The sequence below is a fragment of the Gobio gobio genome (assembly GCF_949357685.1).
Source record: "Gobio gobio genome assembly, chromosome: 11".
In the NCBI taxonomy this organism is placed as follows: Eukaryota; Metazoa; Chordata; class Actinopteri; order Cypriniformes; family Gobionidae; genus Gobio; species Gobio gobio.
This window is the reverse complement of record NC_137104.1, coordinates 16,720,912-16,735,590: the sequence shown is the minus strand read 5'-3', so window position 1 is coordinate 16,735,590 and position 14,679 is coordinate 16,720,912. Positions and strand designations below refer to the sequence as shown.

At 39.0% G+C, this 14,679-nt stretch overlaps 1 protein-coding gene across 1 annotated transcript in view; it reads left to right on the top strand.

Annotated features, from left to right (window-relative positions):
• Nucleotides 1-3,316: 3,316 nt before the first annotated feature.
• The window catches only part of atxn1a (ataxin 1a), a 121,031-nt gene continuing 109,668 nt past the window's right edge, over nt 3,317-14,679 (top strand). The window contains exon 1 of the mRNA XM_079829820.1: nt 3,317-3,480. The gene's annotated coding sequence lies outside the window, so the exon portion shown is untranslated. The remainder of the gene's footprint in view (nt 3,481-14,679) is intronic.

Sequence of the window (14,679 nt, the reverse complement as noted above, 5' to 3'; positions counted from 1 at the left end):
CTGAAACTCTTATATTATAAATAATAGTGTTGATATGCTGATGTATTCCAGGGTGGAGGATGGGTATGTTATAGTCTCCATAGAAACACAGGCGCAAACTCTTCTGGAAAGTCCCTTCCCAAACGCTGACCACAATGTGTCTGTGTATGTGAGTGCATGCATTTAACATTTAGTCTAATTCTATTCACCTCCATAATGGGGTTTAAATTGCAAGAGTACATTTTCAAAGAAAATATTATAGACTACCATTGTTACTTAAACAGGTATGTCTTAGCAAAATGAACAACAATCATGCATAACTCATGAAAATGGTGTTTTCTGGTTGAAACAGAATGTTCTACTCAAGCAGAACAGATAATTAGTTTAATATGGCTATTTACATGAGTATTTCCACGGGCTCGGCCATTCCAAACATAGAGTGTAAAAAAGATGGACGACACACCTTCACTCTCTTGTAGAAAAGCTGCCAATGTCCCAATATGGCTGGAGTCTGTGCAGTAGTGAGCCCTGTCCACGGTCCCGCAGACTCCATTAGTACACTTTACTGCATAACTCATTATGTCGGTGTGAAATAAACCTTTATGGAAATGTAGAAACTAAAGTTGAAGCTCCAATCTCCTAACGAAAATCCTGAAAAAAGTTGTTGGTTCCTCAGTGACTACTTCGCTCAGAGAAACTGTCTCAGTTGTCGATCATGACGTCACGTTTTTATAGCATCAAATAACTAAAACCAAACTAAAAACCTAACAAAAAATTTATTTGAAGTGTAATTTGATTGTTTCGTTTGTCTCACGTCCCATTCGATTGCATGGAGAGGGAGGGGTTTATGAGCTATACTGCATCCAGCCACCTGGGGGCGATCAAAACGTTTTGACTTCACTTTTCTGGACTTGTGTGGCACACTTGATTTCAACTTGAACGTGCAAGGCTTCCAGTGTCAGCTGCTTCCAGATATTTTTGCAGTTATTTAGTCTCTTGATGTTGTAAACTGGAATTTGTTTTAATTTATTATCGTAATCAAAACACTGGTTAGTGGCAAAATAGTGTTATCGTTTACTACACTTTAAGTATTTAGCTGCTAATGAATCGGAAGTCCTGCGCATTCACAGGAAATAGCTTACTTCTGCATTTTAAATCTATGAATCACCCTAACCTTAAAGTCACCATAAAATCAAAATGGTCAATTCTTGTTTTTTTTATTTTATGGAATATTGCAGTATTTATTTAAAATGATATTATCCATGCATTCCATTTTCTTAAATCCATGTTCCCTCGTAATCTTTAAAGGGGAGGGTGAAACACTCAGTTTCAGTCAATCTCATGTAAATCTTGAGGACCTATAGAGTAGTATTCCTTCATATCTCCGAAAAGTCTTTAGTTTTATCATATTTATAAAAGAAAGATACGCTGTACAGAGTCTTTTCCGAACAAAACAGAGCGGGAGGAGTTTATGAGGACATAAACCAGGTTTATAAGGACTTAAAGTTAGCAGTAGCAAGCGGAACAGTTTTGCACGTCGTGTTGTTTACTTGAGGTGCACTTACACGCCGATAGTTAACAACACAAAGACATTTGAAGCAGTTTTACTCACCGCCTTCTTCTAACGCACGACCGTGAACCTTAATCGCTGGGACCGCTCCATCTTTCAGCATTAGACAAGCTACAAATCCGGAGTTGAACGGGCCTTGTTTATAAAACGATAGTCGCCGAAATGCAGGGAACAAACAAAAACACTTGCACAACTCTGTTGCTGCTCCGGAAAAACAAACTCAATCCACTGTCCCATTAACGCTGGGTTCTTTGGGAAGCTGTACAGGGTTGTCTTGGCCTGACAACCAAAAACACACATCTTTGGTGACATTGTTGATTTCGTGAAGTCCTGTGACTGCAGCGCAGCCGGCTTCCCTAAAGCTGAGCAAAGCGCGTTAATGGGCGTGCATTTGCTCTCTCGCTCTGGTCGCGCGCGCGCCGTTCTGGGAGAAGAGCCCGTACAAGGACATTCCTCCCTTGTTGACGTCACGCAGACCCATACTCTTAAAAAACTTTCCGAAACTTGTGAGAAACGATCCAATCAATTCCTGATGGATAAAATCAAGTCCTACCCTACATTTTTTTTTCTTGTTCGAAAAGCCGTTTCATTCGGATATTACAATAGGGAAGAAAAGACTATCGCAACTTCCATTTACTGCCAACTTAAATGGTAATTGGCTATAGCTTCGGTAGCACGTTATGAAAGATTGCCTATTACCGTTTGTTGTGATCAGATGCATTCATGATATTTCTGAAGGCTGAACTGAATCCGTGAAGTCTGAACTTTTCTTGAAATTGGCTGCAGGTTCGGGCTGAACTGGTTTGGGGGAAAAAAATAATGCGGATAAATCAGTTATTTATATAATAATACAGGGCCACAGATAAGACTTGTATGGAAGCTTGTTTCTGCCAAGGAATAAAACAATTTAAAAGATAATTGCAACTTTTTTTTCTCACAATTGCGAGTTTAATATATGGCAATTCTGACTTTATAATTCGCAATTGTGTGAAACTAATTCAGAATTGTGAGAGAGAAATTTGCAATTGCGAGAAAAAAAGTCTGACTTGCAAATTTATCTCGCAATTTTGACTTTATAATTTGCAATTCTGACTTTATAACTCACACAATTCTGAGAAAAAAAGATAAAAAAAGTTGCAATTACCTTTTTTATTTTTTATTCTGTGGCAGAAACAAGCTTCCAAAGATGTGCTATTTGTGTTATCAAGAAATTTGAGAAAAACGTACATTTGAGACAAAAATCGTCCATTTTGTTCTAATACCTAACGCTGGCAAAGTTCCAAAAGAAGCCAAATCGTCTAGCTTTGCATAATAATGCACAGGCTAAAATCCGGTCTGGATCAATTTAATTGAGTGGAGGAGCGGAGTGACAGAGATTCATGGCTCATTCTATAATCACTCTGCTTCAGCTCCACTCCGTTTCAATTTCCCGTTCCCTGTTCTGAGCGAATTGAACATTTGGTGCAACTTTCCAGAGTTGATGTAGCCCACTAAATAGCGGAATGCAGCTCCGTCGTTTAGATTAGAGAAACTAACTCACCTGTAGCCTAATATTAAACTCTAAAAAGGTTTTTTATTCTAAAATACGATTTGTTTATGGAGCCAGAAACGTCATTATGTTTTTCTATACTTTTTAATGGAACAACCTCCCACCCCTTCTTTTTAACTGGGCCGGCCAACTGCTCCATATTTGGATTACACATTCACACACACTCTTACGCACGCCTCCACACACTCACTCCCTCCGTCAAACACACTCACTCACTCACTCACTGGAGGTGGGGGCACGGAGCGATAGAGCTATTAGCTCGGGCTGCAGCAGACATCATTGTACGAGCGGAGGGGAGACGATTCCACCAGTAGTGCGCGAGAACGCACGGAGCCCTGGCAACACGGAGAGCCTCGCGCTTCCCTGCCCGTTATACCGTACAGTAAGTCCGTGCATTTATTTAACCAGCACACAACTGTCTTTTTGGGTTTGTTTGCGATCTGGGAAAAATGGCTGGGAACTAAAAGACGCAGGAGGAACAGAGTGTGACGTTTATTTAAAAACCCTTGTAAATATTTACTGTGACATTTGCACTAATTATTGTGTCATCCTGTCTGCTTTCGACCGGGCGATATGCACAAGATGTGCTATTTGTCATCTCGATTAAAAATTATATAACTACTTTGAAGTAGCGTACGGGAAGCGGGGCGGTTACTTGCGAGCTGTAAGCCCGAGAAGGGAGCGCTCTCGCCGGGGCTGGAGTAACTGCGCAACCCCGCCTCCTTTCATCGCTCCAGATAGACTTATAAACATCAATTCACCGGCGGATTAATGTTCAGTCAGCTGTACTTTTTAAAGACACTGTCACTCGCCGTATCCGCGCGCACTTCTGCTGAGTCAACACTGTTGCTAGAAGGCTTTTGATGTGAAAACACCATCGCGGAAGTTTTAGTAAGTCTGTACTAGAGTTGCGATTTCAACCCTCGTGCACCGTTTAATCTTCAGCGACGCGGTTTATGCAAGTGTCTTTTTAGTTGATAACATCCCGTGCTGGTAGTAGGGTACAACAAATGTGTCTCCGTTTCATTGTCACTGTTTTAATACAAACCGGCGGCGTTTTAATACCCAGTGAGCGTCGTTTTTGGGCATCATACGATATGCTTCCTAGAACGCAGTGTGGTTTGTTTGGCGCGTTCTGAATGGACTCGAATAGGCTACTGCTGTCTATGTAGGCAGCCTTACTAGGTTTGGAGACGCACCCATTGAGTGTATCCCGTCGTGATGTCACTCGGTTCATCCCGGCTGGTTATATAATGAGCTGTTGCTGTGTATATTTCATGGGTTGGCAGGGCTGACGGGGCGCTCTATGCATTGTGACCGACATGCATTGCCGGGTTTTGTTGCTTTATTAAATAAACGGTGCAATTTAGCTCTGATTATGTAAACAGTTGGTTAAGACAGTAGGTAGGTCTTTCATTAGGGCCAGTGTGATGTCACATACAATACAATACTGTACTGTGTGTTCTGTTTATTAATATAGGCTACTATGCGACATGTAGCCTTGAGTTTGTGCAGTTTACAAACAGTTGCATACTACTGTACAATATTGTGCAAATAGCCTTAATTATTTTGAATGGAGTTTACTTTGCTACAGTGTATGGCACACATGACAGTTACCTTGACCTTACTGTAAACCAGGATACTATGATATGCTACACTATACTATGTAACACATTGTATTGACTTTTGAGATGAGCTGATTGTGGATAGGTTAATGGCTCATGGGACAGTTGCTAATGCTATGTATACTACTATAAGCTACTATATTTATTAATACAATTTTTAGATAATTGTGCACAGGTTTACACAGCAGTTAATGCACATACTATACTATACTATACTATACTATACTATACTATACTATACTATACTATACTATGCAAAGTATTTTAAATGGACTTCATTGTGCACAGGCTATGGCGTATTGGACAGTTGCTTGCTATGTATATATTATACTACTATACTTTATAGTATTGTTCCTTGTATGCTGAAATATAGGCTACTGGAATGCATGCCATTTTTTATTTATTTAGTTTTTAATTTATTAATTTAATTTTTAGATATTTGCACAGGTTTGCAAAGCAGTTAATGCACATACTACTATACTATACTATCATGCAACGTATTGTATAGGTTTCGCTTTTAAATTGACTTCATTGTGCTCAGGTTTATGGCTAATATGACAAATGCAGCATATTCTATTCTATACAATGTATGCTTTAGTTGTGTGTTGGCCTGTCACGATAACTACTTTTTGTTTCGCGATTTATCGTCCCAGAAATAATTGCGATAAACGATATTATTGTCATTTTAAGACTATTTTATGCCACTGAATATATATAATCCTAATATAACAGCATAATAATGCAAGTAGACCTACACACTTTCAATTGACAACCTTTTAATTCTTTAGATCATGGAAATTAAGGGTAAAAAATATATTATCCTAAATAAAAAAATTGAGTAAATAGTAAATAAACATTTTCCCTAGTGAAACGGCTTTAACACTCGTCTTTCTGCGTTGACATTTATATGTGCACTGGAACAGGGGATTGCGGGATTGAGTCCATTTGGGCTTATTCTTCCAAACTGTCAGTAGTTGTCAGGAAAACACTATAACGCCTCAAATGGCGCCTTTTTCCACCTGTCAATAACCGCTCTGTGTATGAAGGAACTGCCCGAGAAACACTTTCGCCTCATTCACGGAAAACATACAAGATGACAGCACAATCGAGTAAAATGTTGGTGACATTTATTATCATGTAAACGTAATGGGCGATATATTGCAATCACAAAAAATTATTGAGGTCATGTACATATATTGTGCGATATATTGATTATTGCGACAGGCCTAGTTGTTTGCAGATTTAGTGCTTATAGGACATTTCAGCTAATGTGAAGCAAAAAATTCCATCTGGAAACTCCCAAAGGGCTGTTTAAATAGGAAACATCTCCCTTTGATTCAGTTTTTGAAGATATTTAATTCACTTTTAGAATTTGCATGCCATAAACAGGCAATGAAAGAAGACAGCCTAGTGCGAAATGAAATTTACAGAGCGAAAAATTCTCCCGTTGAATGTTGAAAGACGAGCATGTTCAAATAAACAAGGCGGATTATTTGCATGGGTCACCATGCTGCAGTTGTTACCATGTTCTGCAGAGCATTGCCGCCACATGTTTGCTTTTCATGCTTATTAGTGTACATTTCCAAGGCTTTTGGATGAATAAGAAATCCTTGCGCTTTTAATGAAAATCCTATTGTTTCGGAGAGCGAGTGGATTAGTGTTTCCCCTTTTTTGTGTGGTTGTAATACATTTCAAACGGTATGGGCTGCCCTTTGCAACCTGGGGACTAAGCTGTCTGCTCTGATTATGCAGTGAATGCTTTTTTTTTTCAGAGGGATTTGTGCGGTGGTGAATTGCTCAGTGCTATAACTCGGTAAGCAAATCTCTGTTTGATGGCCCCAGTACCACTTACTTTTAAATGCTAATGAGCAGTAATTAAGACACCGAGGATGGCCTAATCACAAGTGCACTATGCGTCTGCTCATTTGTTCGGCATTACACACACACACCTGCCACTTATGAAGTGCCCATTCTTGCCTCTCCTTGGTAGCTGCGCTGTTCAAACTATCACAGTGAGTTGAGTTTGATGAACCCAAATGAGCTTGTGACAGATGCAGGCAAAGCTAACATGACACGCTCGAGTGCCAGTGAAATAGAGGAACACACCTCCACCTGCAGACACTGCTTACATAATTCTGCTGTGATTGACACGGACAGTATCAGCCAATGGGTGAGTAGAGCCAGATGGACAAGAAATTTACACATTGGAGGGGTGGAGCCTAAGTCAACCTAGTTTCACCCTTTGCTGGAAAATAAGTCTCAAGTTAGACCTATCCAGGCAAGCTCTTAAAGTACACTCCCTCACAGGTATGCATGAACTTACGACTTGGGCCGCATTGTACTGCAACATAATAGGCAAATGAATGTCCTTCTCTGCACTCTAACCTTCTTGCCTATAGCTGCACTTCTGTGATTTGAAATCTGAGGGAGGACAGTCCACGGTCTCGCCCCGTAAAAATCTAATACTTCATGGAGTCTGTGTTTACACCTGGTATTGAAGTATGTCTTGGTTATTTGATCACAGATTGGCCATCTGTTGTGGTTCACACCTGGTATCATGTTCCGAAAATAATTTTGAGTTTTAATCTCGGCACACACGTGATGTTTGTGTAGAATGCTTTGTGTTATTTTAAGGGAATAGTCCACCCATTCTGATTATCTTTATTCTGTAGGACACAAAAGATGATATTTAAAGAATGTTTCAGCTGTTTATACAACAGTCAATGGAGTCCAAAAGTTTCAAGCTGCAAATAGGAGTCCAGTTGTTTAATTTAGGTTTAAGGCTTTGTACATTTTCAACCTATGCATGCCTACCATACATTTTTGCAGAACTCCAGTACTCGCAGTTCACTGCAGTTTCACTGAAATAAACACCAATAACTTGTTATTCTTTCACACAAATCATGATTATTGATTAATAAAGACTTAGTTCCTTGCACAATGCTATGTTATGACATCAAAATACTCTTACCATAGTGCCTGATTTGCAAACCAATTCATTTTGATATTTGCATCACATAACTTGATCCATATCGCTTTTCTGATGTAGTAAACTTGCTCAGTATCTCGACTGGTACAGCATTGCATTTACAATGCAGATCACTCGATAACAGTCCTGTGAAACACGATAAAAGGGTTTAGTGTTGGTGGTATGCTTTTTTCAAAAATCATTGAGAATAAAACCGCGAAACATGGTAGAAGCAACAAAAAATAAATCAGCGGAAATGTTGTCACAGGCACATATTTCCAAAGAGCTTAAAATGGAAACAAATATTTTAGGAGCCATTGACTATCGAATCAAATCATTGATCAACACATGTATACAGAACCTATATTCAATTATTGTGTCACATCATTAACGTCAAACCTCAGTGGTGCTTGTCATTATGACAACTTGATGTTGTCATATGACAAGCAAGAAGCATCGTGGCATGATGTTACTGACATGTCGTCATATTGTATTTGGCAACGCTTAAAGTCATGACAAAATGTAAATTGCAACAGATCTTGTTATCCATATTGTGTGACGTACATTTGAGTGAATCATTTGTTGTTGGTTGGATGTAGGCAGATCTGAATGTGAGCTTGTGGTCGATTGCAAGAGAGGGACAGCGTTTATGCAGACGGAATGATTGGGGAAGTCCTGCATACGCCACCATAGAGAAGTCTTTAATTTCGCCCAAAGATTCATTCACATTTTGATTAAAGATTATGAGGTCAAAAATAATTAAAAAAATACAACATGCATGGAGGAATTGTTCACATGAATTTTCATTTCATGTTGAAAATCCTTGTTATATGTATGATTGACAGGTGAGTAGGCGGTCCTTCACTGCTTCCCTGACGCCTCAGAACGGATTAGAGTTTACACTAAAAAATGCGATGTAGTCACATGCGTTTTCCACTACCTCTGAATGTGATGTGAGAGATTTGATCACAAAACATTTTGGACCCCATTTACACCTGTATTTATCTCTCTCCACTTGTGATTAGATGCTAGAACCCTGTGTAAGCAGAGTCTACAGGAGTTCAACGTCCTTTCACAGTGTCAAAGTCTCACAGCAGGGAGAGAGTATGAGGTGGGGAGAAGGAGGCAAGGAATGGGAGGGGAATGGGATCGATTGAGCAATTCTGTTTCCAGACCTTTATAGCCCTTTTCTTTCATCTCTCAGCTCTATTCATTTGCTCTCCCTCCATGGGCGCAGTTCACATCCCCAACCTGCTTTTGTACTGCAGCGCTCAAGAGCTTTTTTTGATATCGAGATGAAAAACATTCCTTTCTCCAATGAGTGGATGTCAGCGTGCAGGCTGCTCGTCTTCCTCTAGACTTCCCGTGATGGCTTTATGTATAGCCTGAATTGAAGCTTTTTATTTTTCAATTGAACAATGTGATGAACGTGCTTGAAACGTTTCTTTGTTCAGTGGATATGCTGAATTATGTTTTTTTGTTTTTTTTGTATTTGTGTTCTCTTATTTTTTTTGTTAAAGTGTGGCGCTTCAGGATCATCAATAAATCTTTTCATCCATCTAGAAGCATAGTTAAAAATAAAGTACTTGCATGAATAAATCACACGCAAGCCTCCAGAATTCATATCCAGGCTCTACAGCTTGGAGAGTAACATACGTGTCTGTGGTTTCTAGACAGCCAGGAGTCATTTAAAAGTATTTTAAAGGCCCGTTTAATAGACTCATGTGGCTTTTACAAGTCAGGCATATTGTAATTTTGTGTTAAAAGCACATTAATGATCAAGTGATACCTGGGTTGTTCTACATCAAAGTTAGTGGAAGGCAATGCTGCAGTAGATTCAAGTAAGGCTGCACCTGCACAATATTGGAAAAAAAAAAGACTTTTTTTCCCCCTGCAATATATTTCCAAATGAAAAAAAAAAAAAAAGCAGAATGTTCACCTGATGATTTGAATAGCTCTTTTTGGAAATAATTAATTATTCTAGAATGATTGGGTTGATTGTGTTGCATGCCAAATAAAATTTAAAAAGCTTACTTTTAGTGGTCGAACGATTTGGGAAAAAGCTAAAAAAATGTTGATGTATACTCTTCATAAGATCCAGCTTAAACCTTTTTCAGTAACCATAAGTTGAACAGAGTTTAAAAAAAAATTGTCCAGGTTCTCACTGATTTTGACCCATTCGTTATGACTAAAAATATGAATATGAATGAATAAAAAATATAAATAAATATATAAATATATATATATATATATATATTGCACCAATACTGTTATGACATAAGATAAAAAAAATTATTTAACAAAAATAATAAAAATACATTTATTTTATAATACACTCAAACAAATATTTACATCCTAATTTCAGCATCACCACCAAACCACCAGCTTTAATTTTGGGGTTTTCTTGGCAAACAAATATATGCGCTGATGGTTTCAGAGTGAAGTGCGGCATTATGTTCACACGTGTTCAGCTCATGATACGGAGTGTCTCAGTGCGGCTCGATTCACAGTAAATGAATCAAGTCACTCTGAGACTCTCATACACCATAAATCGAAGCCTTTGTGGTTTGATAATCGCATTAAGCTACATTGCAATATTGATTTTTCAATATATCATGCAGCCCCAGATTGAAGTGAATGATTTTGCTGTTTCTAGGGCTGTATATCAATAAAATGAATGTATTTTGTATGACAAGGTTCTGGTCAACAAATATAAAGCTTATGATTCATGCCTTGTGGGTGCTTTATGTAAATTTAAATTTTTGTTGGCTTTGTTGGTCGTTCCTCGCGCTAGACTAAAGCGTAGAGGTGAGCGTGCATTTGCGGTGGCAGGGCCACGACTTTGGAATACCCTGCCTTTAGAGATTAGGCTGGCCCCTTCCTTGTCTATTTTCAAGTCCCTGCTAAAAACTTTTTTATTTTCCTTAGTGTACTGATTATGGTGATTTGTTAAACTTTTTTATAGGTGGCTTTTATATTCTTATGTGGTTTATTTATTTTTATTTTTCTGTATGTGTGATATTCTTGCTCTTCTGTAAAGCACTTTGGTCAGCCTGGGGGCTGTTGGAAATGTGCTATACAAATAAAATTGAACTTGAACTTGAACTTGAACTTTATGTAAATTTAATTCATAAAATTACCATGCATAATTAAATCAAAGGCTATGATGCAGGCGTATTCAATGTTTATCCACTTGTACAAGCTTATCAGGTCATCTACTGTTTATATGTTTGGTTTTGTCTACTTAAATTCTGTGACATTCCGCCTACCTTGGAAGTAGCAGCTTACCAGTTGCACGTGAAGGCAGCATCAGCTGATCTGAGACATTGTAGTGAAGAAGGGCTCAGAAGGAATTGATAGCTGACATTCGGAATGGCAGAGTGTGAATAGTGTAACGGCTCTGTGTCAGTGTGGGGATCGATGATCGATGATATCCGTTTGCTTGGTGCTTCCTCTGGGCATATCCAGACAGTCGAGGCACTATTGATGCCACTCGCTCACCACGAAAGCAACAAACAACAGCAAAGCTTCACGCTCATGTGCAGCTGGTTTAGAACACAATGCAAATCCTCTTTAAGCTTGTCATGGAAAAGGCCTGTTTTTGAAAGCCTTAAAGGCCCACTGAAGTGCCTTGAAACACGCAGCGTTATTCAATGTGTTGATGTCATTTCCTCTGAAACAGGAAGACGGGACATATCAAGCAGCTCCTCCCCTTTTTAAAATAGCCAATAGCGTTTCACAGCTTGGCAAAGCTGCATTTGACAGCTTATGACAGCCACAGTGTAATAGTGTAATAATAATTCCCCTTTCATATTTAATATGAAACTGTTATTAAAGCAAAACAGTGAACATAATCATGCTGAGTGTGTGGTTTGCATGGCACTGGTGTTATCTCTTTTACTCGACAGTGCTGTTTATAATGTAGAGTCTGTTTAACCATATAATTCGTTACATTTATATAGCGATAGTTGAGGATCTCCTCAACCACTACCAATGTGCAGCATCCACCTGGATGATGCTACGGCAGCCATATTGCCATATTGCGCCAGAACGCCCACCACACACCAGCTTATTGGTGGACAGGAGACAGATTGATGAAGCCAATCAGTATATGGGGATGATTAGGAGGCCATGATGAACATATGCCAATGGGTAAATTTGGCCAGGATGCCGGGGTTACACCCCTACTTTTTTTCCAAAGGACATCCTGTGATTTTTTTTTTAATGACCACAGAGCGTCAGGACCTCGGTTTAACGTCTCATCCGAAGGACGGGGCTCTCTGACAGTATTGTGTCCCCATCACTATACTGGGGTGTTAGGACCCACACAAACCACAGGGTGAGCACCCCCTGCTGGCCTCACTAACACCTCTTCCAGCAGCAACCTGGTTTTCCCAGGAGGTCTCCCATCCAGCTACTGACCAGGCTCAGCCCTGCTTAGCTTCAGTGGGAAACCAGTCTTGGGCTACAAGGTGAAATGGCTGCTGGCCGTATCTCCTCCTTATCTCCTCCATCGCTTTAAAATATAGCTTTCTATGCAGAATTCAAATTGGTAAATTTTTTTATGGTCTGCACCAACTTGCGCATATTATCCACTCTGTGCTATCATGTCTCTGGACCGGAGCAGACTGTGTGCACGCTTTGGCGGTTCCCGTGACACTAATGCGAAACCAGATATCCAATGGAAAGCATGTTTACACTGTTTGAATCATTCCCTATCCTCTATATAGTGCATTATGTGCCATTCACCAAACCATATAAAAATAGTAATTGTGTGAACAAATGACCGATTTCAGCCGCAGCTTCAGCATCAGTGTAGGGGGGCGGGACGCATTGAGTTCCTAACGGACCAAAGCAGATCTTTATTATAATCTTATAACGGAATAAAGCTGACCGTTATTGAGATCTCATAACCTGACAAAACCGACCGTCATTGAAATCTTGAAACCGAACAAAACCAACCGTCACTGAAATCTCAAAACAGAACAAAGCCGACCACCATTGAAATCTTACAATGGAACAAAACCAAACGTCACTGAAATCTCAAAACAGAACAAAGCCGACCACCATTGAAATCTTACAATGGAACAAAACCAAACGTCATTGAGATGTCGTAACTGAACAAAGCCGACCATCATTGAAATCTTATAATGGAAAACAACCAACTCTCATTAAGATCTCGTAACCGAACAAAACCGACTGTCTTTGAAATCTCATATTATAATGAAACTGACACTCATTGAAATCTTGTAACCAAACAAAACCAACCGACATTTCAATATCGTAATTGAACAAAACCGACTGCCACTGAAAACCGACCGTCATTGAAATCTTGAAAACGAATAAAACCGTCCGTCATTGAAATCTCGGAAATCTCAGATTCTAGAGAGCGTTCGATTGGACAGAAAATCTGATGAGAAGCTGAAGTGCAGCGTGATGACATCAAAATCATTGATCCGTATTGGCGGAAGTGAGAGACTGTAAGTTTTCTAAATGCAAAATTTGTCATTGTTTTGGAGCACATTAGCTTAAAGATAACCTAAAATATTCATACTAAAAGCCAAAAAACGTCAATTTTGGTTTCATGGGGACATTAAGTAGCACTCTCTTTTGGAGCTTCCTTAAAAGGATAGTCCACCAAAAATAAAAATTCGGTCCTTTATTTATCTTTTATACAGTTCAAAACTTGTATGACTTTCTTCAGTGGAACAGAAAAATAGATGTTTAGCAGAATATTGTGTGAAGATGTATCTGAAGATATTAAGATATCATAAAAGTTAACATCGTGATTTTCTATAAAGCTGCTTTGAAACAATGCGTATTGTAAAAAGCACTGTATAAATAAATTTGACTTGACAAAGAGCTGGCAAAATAAAAAAATACCAAAAAGCACCATAAAAGCATCATAAATAACTGTTCCTCTATTTTGCAAGTCATCTGAAGCTGAGTGTGGTGAACACATTGAAAATTATGGCCTTATTGACAATAAATCTTCCTCGACAGCCGTGGTCACCATTTACTTTCACTGTGTAGGGAAAAAAAGCAGCTTCAGCTTACATTTTTCAACACAAAGGTGAGTAAATGGTGACAATTAAATTTTGATGTCAATGATGAAATTTACATTTATGGGTGAACTATCTCTTTAAGGTTTCTCAGTTGTCTGTTATGCAGTTCATTAACGTGCAAGAGAATTATGTTTTTTCTTAGTGTAACAGCCCTCAGGATGTCTAAATGCTTCATTCTCTTCATATATAGCACACAAAAATATGTATCAGTCTGTTATTGAGGTTCTGCACAAAGCTAGACCTCTGTGCAGTGTTAGTACATTCATGTCTCTCAACCTTTTTATCCCAGCAGTTGGCCTTCATTCATATTTAATGGCATTCGCTATGTAGTTTGGCACTAGAATTGCCTTATTTGTAATGAGGAACTTGGTAAGGAAAAATTGCCCACCTATTTTTAGGCTCCATACCGTCAGTCTCATGTTTCATGTCACTTGTAATTCTTTTAGTATGAAAATGACTAAATAATAGAGCATTATGTGGCTGGATATCTCATCTCTGCTTCTTCCTTTCCATCTGAAATGTATTACATTTTGAAACGGCAATAAATTTGGCTTGTTTTGAACTGTTTTGCATATAGTTCATAAACAGAGGGCAGCTGGAACCATTTGACCAGCATTTTATAAGCCCTGAAGCAGAGAACACACAAATGAAGACCATTCTCATGGAGCCAAGATGCCATCCTTCCTGATGCAACTAGGCAGATAAATAGGACCACCAAGTGCTCTTCAACCGCAAAGCATACTTCTGTCTGCCCTCACATATCATTCAGTAAAGGGCGGGATTACAGATGAAACTTCATTAGAGTGACAGCTCGATCGTCAGAAGAGAAGTTAGGGATTGCATGAGGAATGTATTCACGAAAATCTTCTTAAAGGGATAGTTCACTCAAATGTATCATTTACTTGCCCTCAAGTTCCTCACTC